Source organism: Bos taurus, chromosome 2 (genome assembly GCF_002263795.3).
Source record: "Bos taurus isolate L1 Dominette 01449 registration number 42190680 breed Hereford chromosome 2, ARS-UCD2.0, whole genome shotgun sequence".
NCBI lineage: Eukaryota > Metazoa > Chordata > Mammalia > Artiodactyla > Bovidae > Bos > Bos taurus.
In genome coordinates this window covers 134,617,526-134,643,573 of record NC_037329.1, presented here as the reverse complement: position 1 = coordinate 134,643,573, position 26,048 = coordinate 134,617,526, and the positions used below count along the sequence as shown (strand labels likewise).

General features: G+C 51.2%; 1 long non-coding RNA gene across 1 annotated transcript; it reads left to right on the top strand.

The window, feature by feature from the left end:
• Window positions 1-20,412: 20,412 nt before the first annotated feature.
• Window positions 20,413-24,379, top strand: LOC132343508 (uncharacterized). The gene is made up of 3 exons (XR_009492383.1): window positions 20,413-21,254; window positions 22,515-22,580; window positions 23,137-24,379. It is a non-coding gene; the product is annotated as an uncharacterized lncRNA (long non-coding RNA).
• The last annotated feature ends 1,669 nt before the right edge of the window (window positions 24,380-26,048 follow it).

Sequence of the window (26,048 nt, the reverse complement as noted above, 5' to 3'; positions counted from 1 at the left end):
GGCATGTGCCTGGGCATGGGTTTATTTCTCTGTCTCTTGAGCGGGGCTGAGCCATAGGCCAACGGAAAGCGAGCAGATACAATGCGATGCCCTTGTGCACTTCAGCTAGTGCCCTTTCTTTTGACTCTGCTATTTCCATGGACCCAGGAAAAGTATAGCTTTCCCTGGTGGCTCAGCAGGAAAGAATCTGCCTGCAATGCAGGAGACGTGGGTTCAATCCCTGGGTTGCAAAGATCCCTTGGAGAAGAAAATGGCAACCCACTCCAGTATTCTTGCCTGGGTAATCCCATGGACAGAGGAGCCTGGCGGGCTACAGTCCATGGGGTCACAAGAATTGGATGCGGCTGAGTGAATAAACCACCACCACAGGAGAGGTGTGAGAGCCACATGAGGTCCAGCAGTCCCAGCTGAACCCAGCGTCCATCAGCCAAGTCCCAAGCAACTAATCAATGAACTAGCTGAATGCTGTTGTTTTATGCCCCTGAGATTTTGTGGTGGTTTGATATGGAGCGATGGTTAACAATCATTCCCTTAACAATAGCTACCAGTGAGCACTTATCATGTGCCAGGCACTGTGCTAAGAACTTTATATGCATTACCTTGTGGAACTCCCACACAACCCCTCTGTAGAAAATACCGTATTCTCTCCATTTTGCAGTGGGAATCCGAGGCTCACAGAGTTTAGGGGACTGGCCCAAAGTCACAGAATTAGGAAGAGGAGGCACCAAAATTTATATTGAGTTCTCTGTGATTCAAGAGTTTGTCACCAGCTAGGAAAGAGGCAGGCGAAGGTCCTACCAAGGCATCAGAAGACCTGGGACTCACACACACTCAAATGGCCAGACTGAAATAGAGAAGCAGCCAGAGAGTAGGCCCTTTTCAGGAGCGCTGTCCTCATTGGCCAGCTCAGGCTGGCCCTTGGACTGTCTCCCTGATGCTGGAGTCTGGCCACAAGGCCACTGCACTGTCCTTACAGTGTTGACATGGAAACAGGGTAGAAACATGTCTGGGCTGGGTGGGAGTCCTGGTCTGACTTCCTACCAGTGGTGTCTCCCCGAGCATGTGACTCAGTCACTCAAAGCTCCATTCCCTCATCTATAAATAAGGAGATAAAAAAATTTTTTTTCCCCTGGAAACTTTGACCCAATTTACTGTCAGGGACAGTGCTACCAGGGATGGGCAGAATTTGTAAACGGCACAGCCCTCTGTTGCGGTTGTCATTTTTTACTGTTATGCTTGCAGCATGGGTCTCCATTGTGACCGAGCAAAGATGCTGATGCTGCTGAGCATCGACAGGGTTCTTATACATAAGGAGGAGAACCGGGAATGTTAAAAACAGCGAGAAGGGCAGAGATCACTCAGGTCTCAGGACAGCCTTTGGGTTGACTGATGGTTGTTCCTCTGTCTTCTCACCCAAGCTGAAAAGACTTGAGTTTGAGAGGGAAACATCCTCATTTCATCACCCAGAAAAAGAATCTTGAAGAGCAGAGGGATAGCCGGTGAACTGCTGAGGCTCAAGGGAGGACCACCCTTGGCCGGTCAGAGTCCTCCCGGGGCGCCCGCGCATCCTGCAGCCCCCGGAGTGGTGTCGTTCGGTGGGCTGGCCGTCTTCAGTGTCCTGCATGCTGCCAGACAGCTGGAAGGGGGGCCTCTGTGTTGACCTTCAACTTTTATGTGCTTTAGTTTCTGCAAAAGCCTCTTTCATTTCTCCCCAGAACAGCATCTGACAGCTCTCCTCACTCCTCTGTGTGCGATGGTTTCTTTGTTTGCTTGAATAAAGAAGCTTGTTACCAGGGAAAATGCCTTGGCAAGTGTCAGTGGAGATATCTGTTTCCTTGAAGAAACTCCCGTAAAACCTTTCAAACTGCAGCTTTGGAGTCCCAGAGCCCCCTGGATCCAGAGGCCTCTCTTTATTCCGTTACCTTCTTCAGCCCTCGTTGGGTGATTTTCCAAGACTCTCCTTTGCAGCAGGAAGGCTGAGCCCAACTCCTAGAACTGCTGGGGCACCCGGCGAGCTCACCTCCATCAGTGTGCTTTGCTTCTGGTTGACCCCAGGCCAAGGCTTCTGTGCCGGGCCGGAGAAGGGAAGGGATGTCTCAGGAGGGGTCATTAGGGGACATTTGCCTATTGTTACCCGCTTCAGAAGATTTCTCCAGGCCCTCCTGGGTGTTCACTAAGTTTCTAGCGTCTGGGAGTTACCTGAGCTCAACAGAGGGTGACGCACAGCAGGTGTGTCTGACTGTGGGCCGCAGGCCTCGATCCTCAGCAAAGACATTGCGAGACAGCCTCATCTTCTGCTCTGGTTTCCTTGCCCACTGCTCCTCCCCGGTCTCAGGCTTCGTCCATCGCACGCCCTCTGCCTTTGCACACAGGCTTCCTGCCCCAGGATGCTCCTCTTCCTCCCGTGAACCCAGTTGCAGCATCACCTTCTCAGGCACCCTTTTCTGACCACTCCGGAGGCCAGCTGCCTGCTCTCCCTCACGCCTGCTAAATCGATTCAGTCGTGTCCTACTTTTGGAGCCCCTGTGGACTGTAGCCCACCAGGCTCCTCTGTCCATGGGATTCTCCAGGCAAAAATCCTGGGGTGGGTTGCCAGGCCCTCCTCCAGGGGATCTTCTTGACCCAGAAACTGAGCCCATGTCTCTTAGTATCCCGCGCTGGCAGGCAGAGTCCTTTACCACAGCACACCTGGGAAGCCCAGAGCTCGCTCTGTGCCTGCTTTTATTTTAGGACTTCTCACGTGCTCTTGTAGTGATCTGCCTGGATGTTGCCTTGTTGCTCGGTCGGTAAAGAATCTGCCTGCAGTGCAGGAGACCCGGTTCAATCCCTGGGTCAGAAAGATCCCCTGGAGAAGGGAATGGGAACCCACTCTAGGATTCTTGCCTGGAGAATCCCACGGCCAGGGGAGCCTGGCGGGCTACAGTCCACGGGGTCGCAAAGAGTCGGACACGACTTCCCAAATAAACCACCACTGGATGTTCACCTCGCACCAGGCAAGAGCTCCTCGGTGGCCAGGAGCTGGTCTCACACACACTGCCTGGCACTTCACAGACACTGTATCAGTTTGACTTTCTAAGGCTTTACGTATGAGCCTCATCCAGGTTGGGGCTTCCTTGATGGCTCAGACAGTGAAATATCTGCCTGCAGTGCAGGAGACTGGGTTGGATCCTTGCTTTGGAAAGATTCCCCTAGAGGAGGGCATGGTAACCCACTCCAGTGTTCTTGCCTGGAGAATCCCATGGACAGAGGAGCCTGGGGGGCTACAGTCCACGGGGTCAGACATGACTGAGAACTAACACTTTCACTTCACACTTCCCATCCAGGCTGCCTTTGGCGCTGTGGGCACAGCAGGTACTGCGCAAATGGGAAGGGTGGTGAGCTGGCAGGGGCACACCATCATGCTGGCTTCCAGAGTTTTGGGCTCATAAACAACAGAAACAAATATTCCGCAGTAGCCCCCAAATGCCTGGAATGATCCACCTTCTCTGGGGCCCCTGTGTCTAGAGCCCTAGAAGAGAGAATCAGATGGTCCTGTTTATTTCCACTTGGATAAAGCATCATTCCTGGCTGTCCTTCCCTCCTTCCCGAGCCTCTGCAGAGGACCTAGGCTTCTGCTGCAGGCTTGGGCACTGGTCTTGGCTGCACCTGAGGTGACGGGTCAGCAGGGCCTCCACGCTCAGGGCTGCAGCCACTCTTCAGAAAGACTGTCTAAGGGGGACAGCAGGCACAGTGACCCCTGGGCCCCTCTCCAGGGCCACATGCCATTCACCGTGAGCACCAGGAAGGATCTCACAGGGGTCTCACTTTGCAATGGTAAGACACCTGGCCTCACTAAAGGAACTGAGACAAATAAATTTCAAGTCCCCATGGCACCTCAAAACCTGCAGGTAGTCAACAGAACATGTCTTTTTTTCCCAGTTCAGTGTTCCTGAAGATGAGATCTTAGCATCCAGAGTGCCTTGGTCCCCTAGCAACAAAAGCAGCTAAGAATATACTAAGCACTTCATTGGTATCAGGCAAGTATTATTCCATCCCACCCCACTTCCAGTTTGGTGCAGTCAGGCCCTAGGCCTGTCCCACTTGACAGATGTCAAAACAGGACTCAGGTTGGTGGCATGAGCTGATTGAGTGCATGGAGGGATCAGGTCTCGAGGCCAGTTAGACTCCGTAGCCCATGCTCCAGACCTGTGTTCTCTGTGGCCCAACCGGCATGTCCCAGCAGCCCTGGTCTCCAAGACTCACCCCTCGCCAGGCTCAGGTCAGCTCAGCCTACACCAGCTCCTGAAAGCTGCACATTGCCCCTGTGTCAGGAAGGGGAACATCCGACCCCATCTGCCTGCTGATGTCCAGAGGTGAGCCCCAATCCCAGCAGCAGGAATGGCTGCTCCTCAGCGCTTCGCTGCCTGGGAGGCCTGGGGCCGCCCTGGTCACCCGCGCGTTCCCTCAAGCCTCAGTGTCCTCCCATGCCAGGCTCACCGACCTGTGGATGCTCTTTCATCTCAGCTGTCTTCCTGGAGGCACCTTCTTTCTTTCTCTAGATCTGAACTCTGCTCACCACTGGCTTCACCAGTTATCACCTGTATAGACTGAACCTGGCCGCCATCAACCCCAGACATTGGTGGGAGTACTTCTACCCTCCATGGTAGCGCTTGTCCTCACTCTAGAGAACCCCCCTGACCCCCAAACACTGAACGCATGAACTTCTGGGCTCTGCCCTTTGGCCACATACTGCTGTGAGCAGTGGTAATACTAATAATCCAAGTTATTTATCATCGAATCAAGCATATGTGCCAAGCAAAGGGAGGGGACTTTATGGTTTATCTTTTCTAACCCTCACTAGGTTTCATGGTGCCCTTGTACAGATGAGGAAACTGAGGCTCAGTGGGAATGGATGACTCTCCTAAGGTGGCAGGGCTGACATTGTAGGCTCTCTTGGAGCCCAGCCTCTCTCTCCAACCCCTGGACACAGTGAGTGGACCATTTCCTTAAAGATGTCTCAGTTGAAGACATGGAAGCAACCTAGATGTCCATCAGTGGATAAATGGATAAGGAAGTTGTGGTACCAGAGAAGGCAATGGCACCCTACTCCAGTACTCTTGCCTGGGAAATCCCATGGATGGAGGAGCCTGGTGGGCTGCAGTCCATGGGGTCGCTAAGAGTCGGACACGACTGAAGCAACTTAGCAGCAGCAGCAAGTTGTACATATACACAATGGAATATTCAGTTCAGTTCAGTCACTCAGTCGTGTCTAACTCTTTGCAACACCATGGACTGCAGCACACCAGGCCTCCCTGTCCATCACCAACTCCTTGATCAAACTCATGTCCATTGAGTTGGTGATGCCTTCCAACCATCTCATCCTTTGTCGTCCCCTTCTCCTCCCACCTTCAATCTTTCCTAGCATCAGGGTCTTTTCCACTGAGTCAGTTCTTCACATCAGGTGGCCAAAGTATTGGAGTTTCAGCTTGAACATCAGTCCTTCCAATGAATATTCAGGACTGACTTCCTTTAGGATGGACTGGTTGGATCTCCTTGAAGTCCAAAGGACTCTCAAGAGTCTTCTCCAACACCACAGTTCAAAAGCATCAATTCTTCTGCTCTCAGACTTCTTTATGGTCCAACTCTCACATCCATACATGACTACTGGAAAAACCATAGCTTTGACTAGACAGACCTTTGTTGGCAAAGTGATGTCTCTCTGCTTTTTAATATGCTGTCTAGGTTGGTCATAGCTTTTCTTCCAAGGATCAAGAGCCTTTTGATTTCATGGCTGAAATCACCATCTGCAGTGATTTTGGAGCCCAAGAAAATAAAGTCCGCCAATGGAATACTACTTGACCATAAAAAAGAACACATCTGAGTCAGTTCTAATGAGGTGGATGAAACTGGAGTCTATTATACAGAGTGAAGTAAGTCAGAAAGAGAAATACAAATAATGTATATTAACACATGTACATGGCATTAAGAAAGATGGCAATGACGACCCTTCATACAGGGCAGCGAAAGAAACACAGACCTAAAGAACAGGCTTTTGGACTTGGAAGAAGGCGAGCGTGGGATGATTTGAGACAACAGCATTGAAACGTGTACGTTGCCATGTGTAAAATAGATGACCAGTGCAAGTTCAGTGCATGAAGCAGGGCACCCGAAGCCCGTGCTCTGGGACAGCCCAGAGGGGTGGAGCGGGGAGGGAGAGGGGAGGGGCGTTCAGGATGGGGGGACACGTTTGTACCCGTGGCTGATTCACTCCGATGTACGGCAAAAATCATCCAATATTGTAAAGTAATTATCTTCTAATTAAAATAATTAAAAAACAAAAGATATCTCAGCTTTCTCTAAGGCCAGGTGACCTCAGGCTTTAGTGCTCCAGGAAGGGACTAAACTGCTCTCCAGTCTAGAATCTCCTCTCAATACTCGTCCTGCTTTGATAAAAGCTCAGAATAAAGCCACCAGGGGTTCCAGCAACGGAGCGAGGATTTTATCTGTAAATTGCTACACTCTTGGGCGACCCTAGGCTCCTTCCGTACTGTAGACCAGCTGCTGACCATGAGCAACGTAGCAGAAATGGCGATAACGGCACAGGGCGACGTTTCATGAGCGTCTCCTGGGTACCTGGTCTGTGCTGTCTTCCACAGGCTCCAGAGAGAGCGTGTTCCCTCAGTGACGTGGACGTCACAGCAGCTTCAAGGATCCAAGGGACAAACAGTCTCTCTGTTCTTCTTAGAAGCCTCGACAGCCAATCTGTCAGCTGGTCAACCCGCCCCGTCCAGCCCGCTTCTTCCACCTTTCCTTCACCAGGTGACATAAGGAGGTTTTTGCTTTGTTGCAAAAAGTGGGGAGAGGAAAAAGGAAAAAAAAACACACTCTCAACAACCAACAAGAAATAATTAGTGCACATTGTGTCATTAAACACTAGACTTTAATTAAATCGCATGGAGATAAATACCTCTAACGACTGGAAATCTGGGGACCGTAGACAGCAAAGCACTCAGCATAATGGAGTAATAGACTCCGCAAATAGCGTCAAGTCAGGGATTCTGACTTGATTAAGAATCCGACTAAATTGGGTTGTCACCTCGGAGGCTGCACCTACTACCTGAAAATTGCTCATTATCTTCCCCATTTGATCTTCTTGGAGTTAACAAGCCTTTGCGGAAATCGGTCCAATGATCAAAGGACCCATTTATTTGGAATTCTTTCCTGTGTCGGGGTCCTCATCATTGCTGTCTCCTTCCCCTCTTTCTTATTCGCAATGAATCCTCACCTGGCAGCAGCCAGTGGGGAGGCCAGGCTGGAGGTGACCTCTGCGATGTCTGAGATGAGCGGCCCTCTCGTCACCCTGCTGTGGGGACCGAGGCAGCTGGCTCCGGGCGGCAGCGTGGGTGTCTCTCACTCTCCTCTGTCCCCGCCGGCAGCCAGCCCCCAAGTCCAGTCTCAACCTCTCCCTGGTATCTGATCTGTCCTTCTGTCTCCTGCTCCCGTCCTAGGTCAGCATGAGGTCATTCTCATCCAAGGATGAGGATGTCCAATCACGTTCTCATTCCCATCCTGCCCTGGCCAAAATGACACTGGTAAAGCCTAGGTGCTCAGTCGCTCAGTCGTGTCCGACTCTCTGCAGCCCTGTGGACTGCAGCCCGCTAGACTCCTCTTTCCATGCAAATTTCCGGGCAAAAATAGTGGAGAACTTTGCCATTTCCTCCTCCAGGGGATCTTACCGACCCAGGGATCGAACCTGGGTCTCCTGCATTGCAGGCAGATTCTTTACCGTCTGAGCCCTAGGGAAGCCCATATATAACCAAATAAATAAAACGTATAGTCTCTTAGAAAGTCATAAGAGCTATGGTAAAATGGGGGGAAAAAGTAGGGCAGGGCAATGATGATCAGAGTCCAACACAGCGATATTTAAAGGGGGACCACTCATTTGACCCCTTACAACAATCTTGTGAAGGAATTCGAGCATTTCACCCAATTTCCACTTGAGACAAGCGAGACCTAATTAACACGTAACTTACAAGGTGTTAAACTGCCAAGCAGGAGGAAGGCCTGGGGTTTAACATACATGAAGAATAAAAAGTTTTCTATAAGTTTTGGTAACTTCTGGTGATGGTGATTTTACATATAGTTGGTCATTTCAGTCGCTCAGTTGTGTCCGACTCTTTGTAACCCCATGGCCTGCAGCACGCCAGGCCTCCCTGTCCATCACCAACTTCTAGAGTTTACTCAAACTCATGCCCTCATTCACCCTGTGAATATTCAGCTTTCTGGCTCCTTAATGTGGAGAGCAGCATCTTTGAATACACTTCGTTTTTTTGTAGTTTGTTTACAGAAACTTGGACGCTGGAGACAGGAAGATGGGAGTGGAGTGCGCAGTGGGGCCCTAGAACCCTTGGGGACAGGCAGAATCTTTTTTGTGTAGGAGGATAGAGTGCTGTGATGTTGAAATACTAATGATCACCGTCACATGGCTGTATGTGCTCAGTCGCTTCAGTTGTGTCCAGCTCTTTGCAGCCCCGTGGACGGTAGCCCGCCAGGGTCCTCTGCCCACCGGATTCTCTAGGAAAGAATAATGCAGTGGGCTGCCATGCCCTCCTTCAGGGCGTCTTCTGGACCCAGGAATCGAACCCTTGTCTCGAGCACTGGCAGGCATTAGGTTACCACTAGCGCCACCTAGGAAGCCCCGATCACCATCATAGATTGCGTGCTTACTGTGTGCTGAGTGTTGTGCTAAGTGCTTTAGCACTAACTCACTCATCTGTTCACGCATCCAGCCTCCAACTCTGGAGATGAACAGCTGAAGCTTAAATTCTGGCTCTATTTCCAGTGCCCGACTCTGTGACCCTGCTAAACCTTGCTGATGCTTCAGGGTCCTCCTCTGTGAAGCAGGGTGACGGGGAGAAGTAGATAACTGAATACGTGTGACAGCACCAGGAACAGTGCTCGGCATGTTCTTCAGTTCAGTTCAGTTCAGTCGCTCAGTCGCGTCTGACTCTTTGTGACCCCATGGACCACAGCACGCCAGGCCTCCCTGTCCATCACCAACTCCCGGAGTTCACTCAAACCCATGTCCATCGAGTCGGTGATGCCATCCAGCCATCTCATCCTCTGTCATCCCCTTCTCCTCCTGCCCCCAATCCCTCCCAGCATCAGAGTCTTTTCCAATGAGTCAACTCTTCGCATGAGGTGGCCAAAGTACTGGAGTTTCAGCTTCAGCATCAGTCCTTCCAAAGAACACCCAGGGCTGATCTCCTTTAGGATGGACTGGTTGGATCTCTTTTCAGTCCAAGGGACTCTCAAGAGTCTTCTCCAACACACAGTTCAAAAGCATCAATTCTTCGGCACTCAGCTTTCTTCACAGTCCAACTCTCACATCCATACATGACCACTGGAAAAACCATAGCCTTGACTAGACAGACCTTTGTTGGCAAAGTAATGTCTCTGCTTTTCAATATGCTATCTAGGTTAGTCATAACTTTCCTTCCAAGGAGTAAGAGTCTTTTAATTTCATGGCTGCAGCCACCATCTGCAGTGATTTTAGAGCCCCCCAAAATAAAGTCAGCCACTGTTTCCCCATCTATTTCCCATAAAGTAATGGGACTAGATGCCATGATCTTAGTTTTCTGAATGTTGAGCTTTAAGCCAACTTTTTCACTCTCCTCTATCTCTTTCATCAAGAGGCTTTTTAGTTCCTCTTCACTTTCTCCCATAAGGGTGGTGTCATCTACCTTCTCCAAATCTCTCTAGGGGATTTGGAACATCTTGAGGATGTGGAAAAGGAAGCCCAGAGAGGTGCAGAGGTTTGCCCAAGGATTTACAGCTGACATTGGAAAAACCAAGTTCTGTCTGACTCCAGAGCCTATGTCCTTAATGAGGGCCCCAGACTGCTCCCAAGAGGGAGCACAGGTCCCCAGGAAGGCAGCCCAACTTAAATAAGGCCAGTGTGGATTTGTGTTAACTCTGCATTAGGGAGTGTACTATGAGAGAGGCAGCCAGGGTCTCTGGGAGGCTCAAACCAGCCACTCTCACAATGCTGCTAGAGAGAGGCCCAGCGAACCCTCCTTAATGAACATGTCAAAGGCACCTCCAATCAGCAGCTCTGGGCATTAAACCAGCCATGCAAGGCGATTTGAAATTGTAGTCTGGGCTCATACACAGAGAGGAAAGGAAGTGAGGCATGCGGTTGGTGGGTTGGGGTCTTCATGGAGCCCCTTCATGTGCCTTCACGCATCATTTAATCCTCATAGTCGCTGTGAGAGTGTCAGTCGTGTCTGACTCTTTGCGACCCCATGGACTATATGTCCATGGATTCTTCCAGGCCAGAATAGTGGAGTGGGTAGCCTTTTCCTCCTCCAGGGACTCTTACCAACCCAGGGATCGAACCCAGGTCTCCCGCATTGCAGGCAGATTCTTTACCAGCTGAGCCACAAGGGAAGCCCAAGAATACTGGAGTGGGTAGCCTATCCCTTCTCCAGCAGATCTTCCCACCCCAGGAATCAAACTGGGGTCTCCTGTGTTGCAGGCGGCTTCTTTACCAACTGAACTCTCAGAGAAGTCCTTCATTGTAACCAAGAGTTGTGCAAAGGACCACCCTTACGTAAGAACGCAGGGTTCGTCAGTATCGGGTAGTTTACCGGTGGTCACCCAAGCAGGAGGCAGGGTGCTAGGGTAGAGTTCAGGCCCAAAGCCCCGCCCCCACCCCAGGTCTATCACCAGGTCCAGGTGATGCTGAGCTCAGGCTACCCGTGTTCGCCACAGTTACTAATTGGCCAGTTCTTTCCTGTGAATATCAGAAGTGAGATATGGTCACATTCATTCACAACCAAGGCGGCCATGGGTCTGGGAATCCCAAACTTCTTAATGAAATTCCAAGGCACTCCAAGGTCTGCTGGGGTATCAGCTCTGGGAGGAGATGCGCCACCTCTGGGGACACAGTTGTTCTAGTGGAGTGTGACTAAATGCGATCTGGGTGACACTCCCTGGAAAGGAAGGGAGAGGGAGCATCTGTGGTTGTACACGGCCGAGCCAGCTTGTAGGAGACGCCATCTGACGGGGCTGTCTTTCTAGGAGGGCAGGGCCTGCGTCTGTTTCACCAGCGAGTCTCCCGGACCGTGGGTCTAGCAAAGAGCCTGGAGAATAGTCAGGGGTACCAACAAACAGGTGCTCTGGGACGACAGTAGCTTGCGCTCACTGGGTCCTTACTAGGATCTGGACACTCTGCTAAGCTTTTCACATGGATGTAACCTCAGATTGAACGTCTGAGGCCCATTCCCCACAGAGCCTGCTTTCGCTGGATTAATTGGACACAGGCACTTTTTAAAGCTCTCGTGTCTAGCCGAGGCAGGGAGCGTTGCTTTTCATCCTCGTCTCATCTAACCCTTCCAGTGGCTCCAGCAGGTGGTTGGTATTAATGTGCCCATTTTGCAGATGAGAAAGCAGGTGTTCAGAAAGTTTAAATAGCCTGTCTCAGGCCACACAGCAAGGAGGAGGTACAGTCCGAATCTGAACTGAGGCAGCCTGACTCCAGTACCTGGGCTGAACCCCAGAGCACACGGAATGAACGGAGGGGACAAGGGCATCCTGGGAAAAGAAGGAAGTGGAGGCGGGGTTAGGAAGCACCTGCAGAGGCCAAAGGCAAGGCAGCTGCCGTCAGCACGAACTCCTCCAAAAGAAAAGACTCCGCTCACGGAGAGACCCCATCCCGGGCTGTTTCTAGAGCAAGAGGGACACCTTTCTGTGCCCGTCGCCCAGCCCTTGGGTGAGAAATGTTTGGACTCGGGGCAAGTGTTCAACTCAAGGACAAATGCCTCACAGACTGGGTAGCAGCCCATCGCGGGGCCTGATAGAAAACAAAAACAAAAACAAACTTTCTTTTGTGACATAGCCCAGTTTACACAAGTTAAATAAGCATTTATGAAATTAATTGCTTGATATTGCATTTTACAAGCCGATGAGTACATCCGTGTACTGTTCACATTTCCCTCTTTAATCCCAAATATCCACTTTCCTTATTGTATCCTCTAATCAGCTTATCCTCTCCCCTTCTGACTGTAATGATCAGTGCCCTAGGGCAAAGCATTCATTCATTCATTAGCTCAGCCTGTATCTCTTCCGTGCCAGGATGGCTTCTAGATGCCACAGCATTTTCTTGTGGGTAACCACGCATCAAACCGCGAGGAGAGAGGGGGCCGGGATGCGTGCTGATTTTCGCTTGCCTTAATATAAAACAGGATTGCCTGCATTTCGGAATTCGCTAGTTTATCTTGCACGGCCAAAGCCCCAGTTACCTCTGCTTCACTAAGTCTTGAGATTGGTTTGGAACTTGAACATATATTCTTCGAAACCATTAAAAGTGGTTTAATTGGCTGCTCAGGGATGTCCTCCACTCTACTGTCTGCATGGATCATCCCCCTCCATCTCTCCCAAGAACTGGGAGGCTGCAAGCCCTCGCCTGGATGATCCACTCCCCTGGATTTATTAATCTTGCTCCGGGCCCCAGAAGCATCAGGCTTCACATTGCAGATCCAGCCTCTGTTCACAGCTGCTCATCCAAGTCCTACCAGAAATCCTACCAGAAATCAGAAACCCAACCAGAAATCAGAAATCCACTGGTACCCACTAAGCTTCACACAACGGGCAAAGCCAGAGTTCTTGTCTGTCAGACTCTTTAACAAGGCACCCCTTACCTTGATGAGCATGGAGATGGGGTGGCCCAAAGGAGGACTTCAGGAAGGAAGACAGATAGCCACCTAGGGTCAAGTAGCACAGCAGGCAGGCAGTGACCTCGGGGGTCATTGTCCAGATCTGTTGGTCAGCCACCAAGCATCTGTACAGACCCAGGGCTGGTTCACATGCAGGCTTTCCCGTTTCTTAGCTGTATGACCTCGAACAAGCCACACAATCCCCTTGAGACAGTCCGATTCTTGGTATCTCTGGAAATTAAGCAAAGCTATGATTTCACTTTCACTTTTCACTTTCATGCGTTGGAGAAGGAAATGGCAACCCACTCCAGTGTTCTTGCCTGGAGAATCCCAGGGACGGGGAGCCTGCCGGGCTGCCGTCTATGGGGTTGCACAGAGTCGGACACGACTGAAGCGACTTAGCAGCAGCAGTATATATATATATGTATATATATATATATATATATATATATATATATATATATGCATGCATGTGGCAAACTACAAGAGATTGGAAAGTGTTGGCACAATGGCTGGTTTATTTTTATTCTTTTTAAAAATTTATTTATTTTTATTTGGAGGACAATCACTTTACAATATAGTGTTGATTTCTGCTATATAGCAACATGAATAACCATAGATATACATAGGTCCCCTCCCTCTTGAACCCCCCCTCCCGCCCCCTTTCACCCCTCCAGGTTGTCCCAGCGCGCTGGGTTTGAGCTCCCTGTGTCACACAGCAGACCCCGCTGGCTGGCTGTCCCGCAGACCCCCCCACCCCTCCCACCCCTCCAGGTTGTCCCAGCGCGCTGGGTTTGAGCTCCCTGTGTCACACAGCGCACCCCGCTGGCTGTCTGTCCTGCACACCCCACTGGCTGGCTGTCCTGCAGATGGTGATGTGTATGTTTCCAAGCTCTTCTCTCCACTCGTCCCTTCCTCTCCTTCCCCTTCTGTGTCCACACATCTGCTCTCCACGGCTTATTAAATTGTCCAAATAGCATAACCTATTGCATCCTAAACCATTTTCAAGTCCATATTTAAGCTACTCAGAAAAGCAGGTTATTATTTTTAAAAGTCACTTAACGTTGACCAGACAGGACCTCTTAAAAGATGATGTCACCATCATGGCCAATACAACAGTTTTCCATGCTTCCTGAAACCCTTTTGCATATACTGATCTTGCTACTTCAGCACTTGCTCGCATGCAGACCAAATAAACACGCACACTTCTCATAGGGTGCGTGCGGGAGAGTAGCATCAACTTGATACAGCATCACACTCATTTCAAAGTCAAAAAATTGTACTACTAATAAAAGAGGTCCAAGACAAGAAGCTGTAACTGAGAGAGGGGCCTGAGGTTAGCGGTGCAGGGGCAATGAATGTAATGGGGAAAAATCCAGCAATCTGAAGATCTGCTGGGGATTGCAGAGTGGCAATGGCTGCTTTAGAATACCAGTGCCCAGTCACTGGGAACAGGACACCTCATTTTTATTTACTGTTATTTGTCAGAATGTGTCGTCTCACCCAACCCCAAAGTGCTACATGATGCAGACATGTGTGTGTTTGCATACACACTCAGTATAAACACACATGTACAATAAATGCATGTGTCTTTTACAAAGAGAGAGATATGGAAGTGACTGGAGATGTAGAGATAGAGACAGTGTATTTCTAGATACTTTCTTGAAGTCACTTCTAGATTCTGCTGCATACTTAGTAGCTCAGGCATGACCTTTGCAACACTTTGGACTGTAGCCCGCCAGGCCCCTCTGTTCATGGGATTTTTCAGGCAAGAATACTGGAGCGGGTTACCATTTTCCTCCTCCAGGGGCTCTTCCTGACCCAGGGATCGAACCTGCATCTCCTGTGTCTCCGGCATTGTGGGCAGATTCTTTACCTGCTGAGCCATCGGGGATGCCTGGAAAAGCCTTTGTTATATAACAGAAACTTACTGCATAGTTGATGAATGAATACATTTAAGAATCCAGGATTCGTGTATGTGTATGTGAGAAAGAGGATGTGAATGTGTTTCTATGTAGTTATAACAGTAACTCAAGGGACAATACCACATTTAATATAAGTTCCCAGCAAATAAAACTGCTAGAAAAAAATACTGAATAAAATACTGGAACACATAGATATGAATTTTTAATCTCCCCCTTTTCTTTCTTTCTCTTCCTTTCCAATTAGGGTTGCCAGGTAAACAACAGGATATACATTTAAAACTGGATTTCAGACTTGAAAATTAAATAATAGTATGTCTCAAATGTTGCATGGTGAAATATTACATGGGATATTTGGAGCTAAAAAATTATTCATCCTGTAATTTTTATTTGTTAAATCTGATGACCCTACCTGACCATTCCAGACAACAAGTCTAAATTCTAACCTTTTTTTTTTTTTAAACGTCATTTCACTACTCAGAGGCTTTCAGAGGGTTTTATTCACCTATGAGATCAGGAAAAACCACCTCCTGGCATCTGACCCTGCCCCCTGCCTCCCGCCCAGGGTGGATGCCTGACCACTGCTGGGTAAGCCCTCCCCTGCTCAGACCTGGCCTGGCCGCCTAAATGCCTGCAGGCAGCCGGGGGCAGAGACCGAGTTTGTTTTGGTTTGTAATTCACATTAGTCGATTCTCCCAGATAAAGTCACAAATCACCGGTCACGGAGTCCTGCTGTTTCATGCATACAGTAGTATCCTGCTCAGATTCAAGCTGCACGCCTACACAGAACCCTTTTCTCTACCTTTCCAGACACTAAAACTGCAATTAGCTTTTCTCTAGTCATGGAGGGGCTTGTAAAGAGCCTTACTGGAGATAAAGCCTCTGCTGTGGGTCAGCGGCTGTAACTCCTGACCTGGTGCGGGGGTGGAGCGTGTCACCCTGGCTCCAGGGATGGCGTGCAGGCTCTTTGGAGAGCATTCTCTCCCTACCAGACATCCCCAGGCTGCCTTGGGGGGTTTGGAAAGCACAGGGCTGAGAGTACATCAAGGAGAGGTAGGACTGGAAGAGGCAGAGAAAGGGAGGCCTTCAGGAAAGGGGCAGAGGCAAGGCGGCAGTCTGGTGGGACGGATGCAAGGTCCCCCTTGGGGACCACCCTCTGAGTATCAGCTCATCTGGAAAAATGGGATCCCAAGCCTGCTTCTCAGGGTGGTGGAGGGACATCGCGACGGTCTGTGAGAAATGCTCCTGGCAGTCTGCCCTCAATAGACGCTCACGTTCCTTTCCTCAATGCACAGCCTACAGGGGCACCTTGGCAGCCTCCTTCCAAGGCTGGCTTTCATCACGATGGCATGAAGCTGAAGCCACGAGGAGCATGCGCTCAGCAGCTGTCTGAGGCTCAGCTGATGCGAAGATATGAGACCCTGCCTCCAACGGCCTCGCCTGCAACGCATCCTGGAGACAACCTGAGGGCCTGACACCTCTGCCGGGTGGTCCACTCTGCCCTGGCCAGGCTCAGCAATGCCAGAAAGCCTAGGCTCAGCGTCCACCCTCCAAAAACCGCCTGTCACTCACCAGATTCTTTCCAGCCGCTGCATTTTCGGAAGAGCAAGAAGGCTGGCACCATGGCTGTGGCCTCATTTTACAGAAGGGGGATCAAAGCTCACAAATCTGATGTCACAAGAGCCGCTGGTCACCATGGTCACCAGGCTGAGCCGTTTGATTTCAGAGCTGGGATCTTCACCCTGGATCTCTGAAGAGGCTGGGGGTGGATTGTGGCTCCGAGAGCACAGGTTTCAAAGTGCCATTTTTTGTCTCCCTTTCACCCTGGGAATAGACTGCAGTCCCTAGCAGCCACACACCCCTGGGCCCCCGAGGCACCCAGATTTGCTTCGAAAGCAGCCCACAGCCGCTCTCAAAAGGAAGTCTCCCCACTCCCTCCCTCACAGCTACAGTTTTGTGTCTTTATTTTCCTGGGTGGGTTTTTCCTTTATTTCTCTCTGTAGCTCTGGTCCTCTTTCCCTGAAAATACAGTTAGCTGATATTAAAAAGAAACACACAATCACTAAACACATTTTATATCGTCTTTGAAGCCTAATGGCCTCCGGCTTCCAGATTGAGAAGTATGCAGTTGGAGTGCAGACCCAGATGAGCTGGGAAGAGGGGCTGCAGCGCTGCTCCCTGGAGCCCAGGGCAGGGGGAGGGCCCGTGGGGATCCTGGGCCCCTTGGAGTGGTGCTGAGTCCTAACGGGGAGGGGCGATGGCAGGGAGACATACACAGGGTCAGGAGGGAGGTGGTCCCCACAGGGCCCTCTGAAAAAGGGTTTGATCTCTCAGAGGCGGGGTAACTGGGGCTTCTTTCTCCAGACAGTCAGGCAGTTCAATTGCTCAGTTGTGTCCGACTCTTTGGGACCCCATAAACCGCAGCACACCAGGCCTCCCTGTCCATCACCAACTCCCGGAGCTTACTCAAACTCATGTCCATTGAGTCGGCGATGCCATCCAACCATCTCATACTCTTTCATCTGCTTCTCCTCCTGCCTTCAATCTTTCCCAGCATCAGGGTCTTTTCAAATGAGTCAGTTCTTCACATCAGGTGGCCAAAGTATTGGAGCTTCAGCTTCAACATCAGTCCTTCCAATGAATATTCAGGACTGATTTCCTTTAGGATAGACTGGTTGGATCTCCTTGTGGTCCAAGGGACTCTCAAGAGTCTTCTCCAACACCACAGTTCTGAAGCATCAATTCTTCAGCACTCAGCTTTCTTTATAGTCCAACCCTCACATCCATACATGACCACTGGAAAAACCACAGCCTTGACGAGACGGACCTTTGTTGGCAAAGTAATGTCTCTGCTTTTCAATATGCTATATAGGTTGGTCATAGCTTTTCTTCCAAGGAGCAAGGGTCTTTTAATTTCATGGCTGCAATCACCATCTGCAGTGATTTTGGAGCCCCCCAAAATAAAGTCTCACTGTTTCCACTGTTTCCCCATCTATTTCCCATGAAGTGATGGGACCAGATACCATGATCTTAGTTTTCTGAATGTTGAGCTTTAAGCCAACTTTTCCACTCCCCTCTTTCACTTTCATCAAGAGGGTCTTTAGTTTTTCTTCACTTTCTGCCATAAGAGTGGTGTCATCTGCGTATCTGAGGTTATTGATATTTCTTCCGGCAATCTTGATTCCAGCTTGTGCTTCATCTAGCCCAGCGTTTCTCATGATGTACTCTGCACATAAGTTAAATAAGCAGGGTGACAATATACAGCCTTGATGTACTCCTTTTCCTATTTGGAACCAGTCTGTTGTTCCTTAACTATTGCTTCTTGACCTGCATACAGATTTCTTGGGAGGCAGGTCAGGTGGTCTGGTATTCCCATCTCTTTCAGAATTTTCCACAGTTTGTTGTGATCTACACAGTCACAGGCTTTGGCATAGTCAATGAAGCAGAAGTTGATGTTTTTCTGGAACTCTCTTGCTTTTTCTATGATCCAGTGGATGTTGGCAATTTGATCTCTGGTTCCTCTGCCTTTTCTAAATCCAGCTTGAACATCTGCAAGTTCATGGTTCACGTACTGTTGAAGCCTGGCTTGGAGAATTTTGAGCATTACTTTGCTAGCGTGTGAGGTGAGTGCAATTGTGAGGTAGTTTGAACATTCCTTGTCATTGCCTTTCTTTGTGACTGGAATGAAAACTGACCTTTTCCAGTCCTGTGGCCATTGCTGAGTTTTCCAAATTTCTCAAGACAGGAAGGGGGGAAAGAAAGTTTTGTGCACCTCAAGGCTTCTGAGGTGGCACAGTGGTAAAGAACCCGCCTGCCAATGCAGGAGATGCAAGAGGTGTGGGTTCGAGCCCTGGGTTGGGAAGATCCCCTGGAGCAGGAAATGGCAACCTACTGCAGTATTCTTGCCTGGAGAATCCCATGGATAGATGAACCTGGCGGGCTACAGTCACAGGGTCACAAAGAGTCGGACGCGACTGAGCACACACAAGGCTTCAGGGGGCATGTTTGTATCAGGAGAAGGACCCAGAGCGGGAGGTGCTGAGGTTCTGAGTTCACATGGACTTGGGAAGTGCAGGTATATATGTGCCGGCGGGGGATGGCGGTGGTGTGGCAGATGTTGGCTCCGTCAGCCCCCTCCTAGAGAGCCGCTGGGGTAGGGACAGCAGCCCACATGCAGACACTCAGCCAGAGCACTGGGGCCACGAAGCCCTGTAGGTAGAGCAAAAGAGGCCCAGGCTGGTGGCGGAAGTTCCAGCCTATAGCAGACCCGCCTAAGCATGACCATCACTGACCTAGCAGACGTCCTCTGCAGCCTCAACTCCTCATCCTCCAAACTGGGCATTTAGCACCTAGCTCCCAAATTTCTGTGGAGGGTCCTCCTGGGAAAGAGATGCCCGCTCTACTTGCCAAATCCATGGAGCTGCTCCGACGTGGCCTCTAGAGCTCCAGATTTGGTCTCCCTCAAATCCACCGTTGAGCTTCCCAGGGGGCTCAGTGGTAAAGAATCCACCTTCCAATGCAGGAGACGCAGGTTCGATCCTTGGGTCGGGAGGGTCCCTGGTCAAGGAAATGGCGACCCGCTCCAATATTCTTGTGTGGGAAATCCCGTGGACAGAGGAGACTAGCAGGCACCGTCCAGGGCATCACCGAGAACCGGGCGCATCTTCGCAACAGAGCAGGCGCACACACATGCAAATTCTCTCTTGATTCTCTGGTTGCCCCTAGTCCCTCTGACCCTGTCTCATTTCCGCTTTAACCACCCCCATCTTCCCATCCATCTGCAGTTCCTCCCGCCCCATCAGCCCATAAGGCCTTTAGCTTGCTCCTGGCTTCCGGTAACAGAAGCCCGCCCAGGGCAGGGCTCGAGTTCTGACATCCCCATCAGTGCTCCACACGGTGCCAGGAGCTCAGCTCTGTTACTAAACGTGCGCTCTGTTCCGAGCCTGTGTGTGCCATTTCGTCCACAGATGGGAAACTGGGGCTCTGAGAAGCCTGGGGGCGTGCTGCCCCGTTGCCTGGGTGATTCTTGTTATCTTGGGTTCCCATCTAAACGGCCCTTCCTTAGGGCAGTCCTTTCTGACTCCACCACCCGCCCCACACACAGAGTCCTGGTAGCGCTAATCATGGGGCATTGAATGAATCGTTTCTTTGCTGGTTGCCTCTCCCTGCTCGTCTGTGGGAAGGGGGGCATAACTACATTGCTGACCTCTTTGTCCTGAATGCTCAGCATGGACGCCAGTTCCGAGAAGACCCCAGGAGATGTTTGCTCTCTGAGGAGTGAATGGCTTCCTGATTTTGCGCACCTCGAGCTCTCTGGACTTTCAAATGCCTCACGTGTAGGTAGGTGGGAAATAGGTCCCCAGCATCAGCTTGCTGCAAAGGTGGCTTTCTATTCCTAGGCCCTAGAAAATACTTTTAAAAAATCCACTTTCCTTCCTCCAATTAAAATGACAACATTCATTTAAAAAGCTACAAATAACAAAAGCTAGAGAGGGTGTGAAGAAAAGGGAACCCTCCTACGCTGCTGGTGGGAATCTGAGTTGGTGCGGCTACTGTGGAGAACGGTATGGAGGTCCCTCAGAAAACTAAAAGTAGAGTTACCATGCGATCTAGCAATCCCACTCCTACACGTATTTCTCGACAAAACTATGATTCAGAAAGATGCTTGCACCCGTATATTCACAGCAGCACTGGTCAAAATGGGCAAGCAAACAGCCTCAGTGCCCACCGGCAGGCGAATGGGTACCGATGCGGCGCATGTACACGATGGAATACTACACAGACGTCACAAAGAATGAGGCCCTGCCATTCGCAGCAACACGGATGCAATCCGAGATTAGCACACCGAGTCAGAAAGAGAAGGACAAATACCGTACGAGAGCGTTTTATGCGGAACCGAAAATATGACACAAAGGAACGTGTCTGTGAGACAGAAACAGACGCGCGAACGTGCAGAACAGACATAGCTGCGGGAGAGGGGCTGGGGGAGGGACTCCGCGGGAGGTCGGGGCTGGCGGCCGCGAGGCCTCACAGACAGCGGGCGGGCAGCAAGGTCCCGCTGTGCAGCGTGGAGAGCTATGTTCAGTGGCCTGTGATAAACCATCATGGAAAAGGATACAAAAGGGAAAGTATTTATATGTACAACTGAGTCACTTTGCTGCACAGAAGTAATGAACGCAGCATTGTCAATCAACTCGACTCCAATAACAACAGGGACATCATAGCACTTCACAGCGATCGGATTGGAGAACAGCTTTGAGTTGGTAATGCTGTGTATTGACAGCAGTGTGTGGAGCAGCGCGTTCTGGAAGGAACCTGGCAGCGTGAGGGGAAATGAACTGTCGCACCCCTGTGCCCACTTCAGCCCACTCCTGGGCACTCCAGGGAAACCCTCTCACAAGTCCCTGGGGGGATCTGGTATCCACTCTTTGCCGAGCAGTTGTCTCTCTGGAAAGCTCTGCAGCAGTCAGAGGCATCAAACAAGGTTTACACACAGGAGCAGAGATAGATCTTAAAAACACAGCATTAAGAGCAAAAATTAAGCAACAGAATGAAATCTGCAGTCCAATACCATTCATGTAAATGAAAGCCCATTCACCGATCGACGACACCACGTGTTTTATGGGAAGCCTCATGTGTAAGACACACACTGGAGGGGTTAGACTGGGGTTCTGCGGTGGGGAGAGGGGAGAGAGGGGGCCAGGGTGGACACCCAACCAAGCAAAGCAAGAAGGGGTGAGGCTGCGAAAGCACGAGGTGATACCGGGTGAGTGAGGGGTGTGGAGGGCTTGATGCTCTCTCCTTTCAAGGAAGAGGTAACCACTGACTCAGCAGCCTTTGACCTCCTCTTCCTCCTGTGGACTCCTGTGGGGTTAGAACAGATTTGGACAGGGTTTCTCAACTTCAGCACTACTGACATTTTGCCGGGGGAACCGTCCTGCCCCTTGTGGGATGTTTGGCAGCAACCAACTCTCCCCACCAGCTGCTGACAGCACCCACTGAGTTGAGACAACCAAAGTGTCTCTAGACTTCGCCAGATATCCCCTGGGGGAGCCGCTCCTGGGTGGGAACCACTGGGGGAGAATTAAAGCCTGGAAACCAAATCTTCCAAGTTAAGTGGCCCACACTTGCTTTGCACACACACACACACACACACACACAGACACGCGCGCACGCAGAAGCTCAGGGTCTGGAGCTCCATCTTGAAAGCTGCCAGCTTTGCTCGCACGTCTGAATCACGGCTCTAGAGATTCCAGTTACAGCCCATAACCGCGTCTGCCTTGGGCTTCCTCCTAATTTTAACCAGCAGCTGGATTTGCATAGGATATTTGCATCTGAGATTACCCATGGTTCTCTGGGAGACACAGTTGATAGCAGACGATGGCAAGAAATATATATAATTTCATTTCAGCTTGCAGGGGAGGAGGGGGAAAGGAGACGTGTTTCAGGAAGGGAGGGGACGCGTAGGAAATTGCAACGCCTTGTGCATTTGAAGAGGGGACGCAAAGCGGCTATTGCACTGGTTACTGGGCAGGAAGGGCTGTCTGCGCTGGGCTTGGGTATTTGGTGGGCAAATGAGTGAGTCTCACAGCAAATGGGTGGGGCTCCCTGTGGCTCCCTCAGGAGGGGACTGCTGGTCCCAGTGGAGGCAGACAGAGGGGAGGAGAGAGTGGCATAGATGGTCTCCAGACCAGCACAGAGACCCAGGCCCTGCCCCAGGAGCTCAGCCGCCCACCAGCACTGCCTGACAGCCTACTGTGTGCTTCTCCTGCGCTTTCTCCACGTGGGGCCGTTTCAGCCCGTAGTCCGCCCCTCTCAAGGCAAAGTTACCTTCCTCTTTTACTTTATTTTTTATTGGAGGATAATTGCTTTACATTGTTGTGTTTCTTTCTGCCAGACAACCACGTGAATCAGTAGTAACTATGTACATCAGAGGAGGAAACAGAGGCGCCTGGGTCTCACGGTTAGTACAGAACAAAGCTTGACTTAAAACCAAAACCTGCCAGATTTGAAAACCAGTCTTTTTCCCAACCCCTTGGTGAGCTATCGCTGACTTGCAAAGTGTATGTGCCACGTGGGCCAAGGCTTAACCGGTGAATTCCCTGCTCTCCTCACACCCATCTCCAGGCACCCAAGATTGCTCACACTCTCCACTTGGCTGACCCCATGCCTTGCAATCCTCTGCTGCTGCTGCTGCTGCTAAGTCGCTTCAGTCGTGTCCGACTCTGTGCGACCCCATAGACGGCAGCCCACCAGGCTTCCCCGTCCCTGGGATTCTCCAGGCAAGAACACTGGAGTGGGTTGCCATTTCCTTCTCCAATGCAGGAAAGTTAAAAGTGAAAGTGAAGTCGCTCAGTTGTGTCCAACTCTAGCTACCCCACGGACTGCAGCCTACCAGGCTCCTCTGTCCATGGGATTTTCCAGGCAAGAGCACTGGAGTGGGGTGCCATTGCCTTCTCCTGAAATCCTCTACCATCACATATAATTTATTTTTTCTCTGTCTCTCTCCCCTGCTCTAGACCAGGAACGTCTTAGGAGCAGAGAACATAATTGGCTCATCTCTCTCTCTAGTGCTCAAGAAATAAACATGGTAAAATCTGAGCTAATTTTTGACTGGGAACAGGAGAGGAACCAATCCACATCGCTGCAGTGGAATACTACCTCGTTCGGGAAGCTTCCTGATTTTCCCAGAAGGGAGAGACCGTCAGATGCGATCTTTGCTCTAAGTCACCTGTGGCAAGAGGCAGCCGATATTCCTGACCACATTTCACCGTGCATAGCTGATCTCTGTGAACCTGCTGATGACTCCTCAAGCCCAACTGCTTCTGCAGCCTCAGTGCCTAGAACATAGTCTTGTATACAGGAAATAGAATACAGAAGAATGGGTAGATGAGTGGATGGGTGGACGAGACGAGGGATGGATGGATGGATGGATGGATGCGTGGGTGGATGGGTGATGAAAAGGGAAGAAGGTAGACGGACATTATATGATGGGCATATGTTTGGATGGTGGTTTAATAGTTAAGTCAGTGGATACATGGATGGTGAATTTATGGATGGTAGCTGGATAGATGGAAGAAGAGCAGATGGTGGGGTGGGATGCTGGGATGTGAGAGAGTGAGCGGGTCAGTGAGTGGATGGATGGATGAAAATTTGGGTGAGTGGAATAATGGCTTGGAGGGTGAGTAACTGGGTGGTGGAGGCTGGATGGGTCTGTGGCATGGGAGGGTGGCTGGTTGGTGGGGTGATGGCTGCAGAGATGGAAAAGATGTCTTCCCGTCCCCCAACAGCACACTCAGCCCCCTTAAGTAAAACAGCCTGCCACCCTCCTTTCCCAGGTGCCCCTGTTAGTCTCCCTGCCTCTCCTGCTCCCTTCCACCTTCTGAGCGGGGGCTCCGAGGTGCCAGATGGACGCCTTCCCAGGCAGTGCAGCTCCAGTCTCTGCCTCTGTGCTGAGCCATTCTCGCTGCGCAGAGATTTAATGCTTAACTCCGGCTTCGTCCCGCTCCTCACCTGCCTGAGGAGGTAGAGGCGGCAATTTGCATGTTTATTAAATATCTCTTAGCAGGATACACAAGCAGCATTGCTACATCCCGCTCCCAGAGTCGTCCTGCTGGCAGACAAGACCGAGTGTGATCAGCGTGGCATCACTGCCCATTAAATAGCTGTTTCAGGGCCCAGAGGGCTACGAGGGGAGCCAGGGGCCGCGGGGCGGGCAGGCAGACGAGGCCCTGGAGGCTGGTGCTCTGCTGTTTCCCAGCTCTTGGGCACTGGGGAGTTTTCTGTTCTCCACCCAGGAGGAAGGGCTCTGAGGGGCTCTCTTCCAGCCCCCTGCCTCCACGTGGCACCCCTGAAATCCAACACTTCCTTTAGAAATTTCCCAGAGGAGAGGATTTAGAAGCACCTCTGTGTTTCTTTCGCTGCTCAGTTTATGCAGAAGTCCTTCCTAAAGTCTAAACCAAAGTGAGCCTGTCTTTGCATAGGTGCTTTGCTGCAGTGTTATCTTTGGCCAAAACGGGACTGACATCAGCACGAGTTGGGATGTCCCCTCCCAAGCAGAGCCACCCCATGAGGTCCAGCCTTGGAGCTAAAGTGTCTGGGGCCTGGGACCACCCGCCCTCTGTTATCTGGAAAGGAGGCCTCGGGGTGGGGACTGGGTGTCTGACTGGGGACCGGATGCGCTCTGCTATAAGCCCGGATGAACCTCCCCCTACAGACAGGGCACCCCGTCCCTTCCTCCCCTTTCTTGTCACGATTCCGAGGATGTGGTTTGTGCAGCCAGACATTCCAGGTGCTGACTGACCTGTCTCACCTCGTAGCTGGGTGACCTCGGGTAAGTGGCACACCCTCCCCGAGCCTCAGTTTGCTCATCTGAAAGTGAAGATGACAACGACACCCACCGTGTGAGGTGATCACAGCGAGTTCCGCGCCCCAGGACGTGAGCTGAGTAAGGAAGCTCCCCTGCCCTGAGCACCGTCCAGACGCCCTCCCCCAGGACAGCAGGAAAGGACCAGGCCCTGTACACCTGGATCTCCCACCCAGTGTCCCCCACGTGCAGTGAAGGACCTTCAGGGCTTAGCATAGAGTCTGACTTTGGACTGAACACCAATTGGTCGTTCCTGTTACGGAATCATGGAAAGTTAGAAGTCCCAAGTGAGGCTGGTTGCCTGCCTGCATTTCCCAGGGAGACGGGAAGAGCTCGGGGACGGGGATCTGTCCTGTGTCCTGTGCTGAGCGTGACTCCTCCCAGCCACCCTCAGGCTGGTGCTGCAAACACAGCCGCTCGACAGACGGGGAGACTGAGTAGCGGAGGGAGGAGGAGACACCCAGGACAGGACCGTGGTGAGCTGGGGACCCACACCTCGCGTGGCGTTCTCTTCCCAGACAAGTCACCAGGGGTCCTTGACTCAGAAAGAGCCCAGCGCTCCAGGAAGAGGAGACGGAGATCCACCAACAGCTTTTCGAGCTCCTTCTGCCCCCACCTCCCGCCCCCCGGAATGGTCCGGGCTACAGCCTCATAAACCCTCCTGAAAGCGCTCGTAAACACAGAGCCGGGCGGGCTCCAAGTCTGCTGCTGCAAAAAGCAAAATCTCTGCTCGTAAAGTAATCCCCATAAAAAAAAAAGACGAAGAAAGAAAGGAAAAAATCCAAAAGTAAAAACAGTAACATTCTCTGGGAGATAAGGAAGAAGAGGCTAAGCTTCCATGACCGGATGGTGAGGGGAGCCGGGGACCCTGGCCCAGAGGCCCCACCTGAAAGGCCCCAAGCTCGGGGAGCCTGGTGCACCGTGGTCCAAGCTGGTAGAGGGGCTGGGGTGGCTGGGGACGGGAGACGGAGGTGTTGAAGACTGGTGGTGTTTCCGATGATGATTTTAGCACTGAAACGGCTTCTGTGAGAAGGATGTTCACGTCCGTCCCCTCGCTGGGGCCAC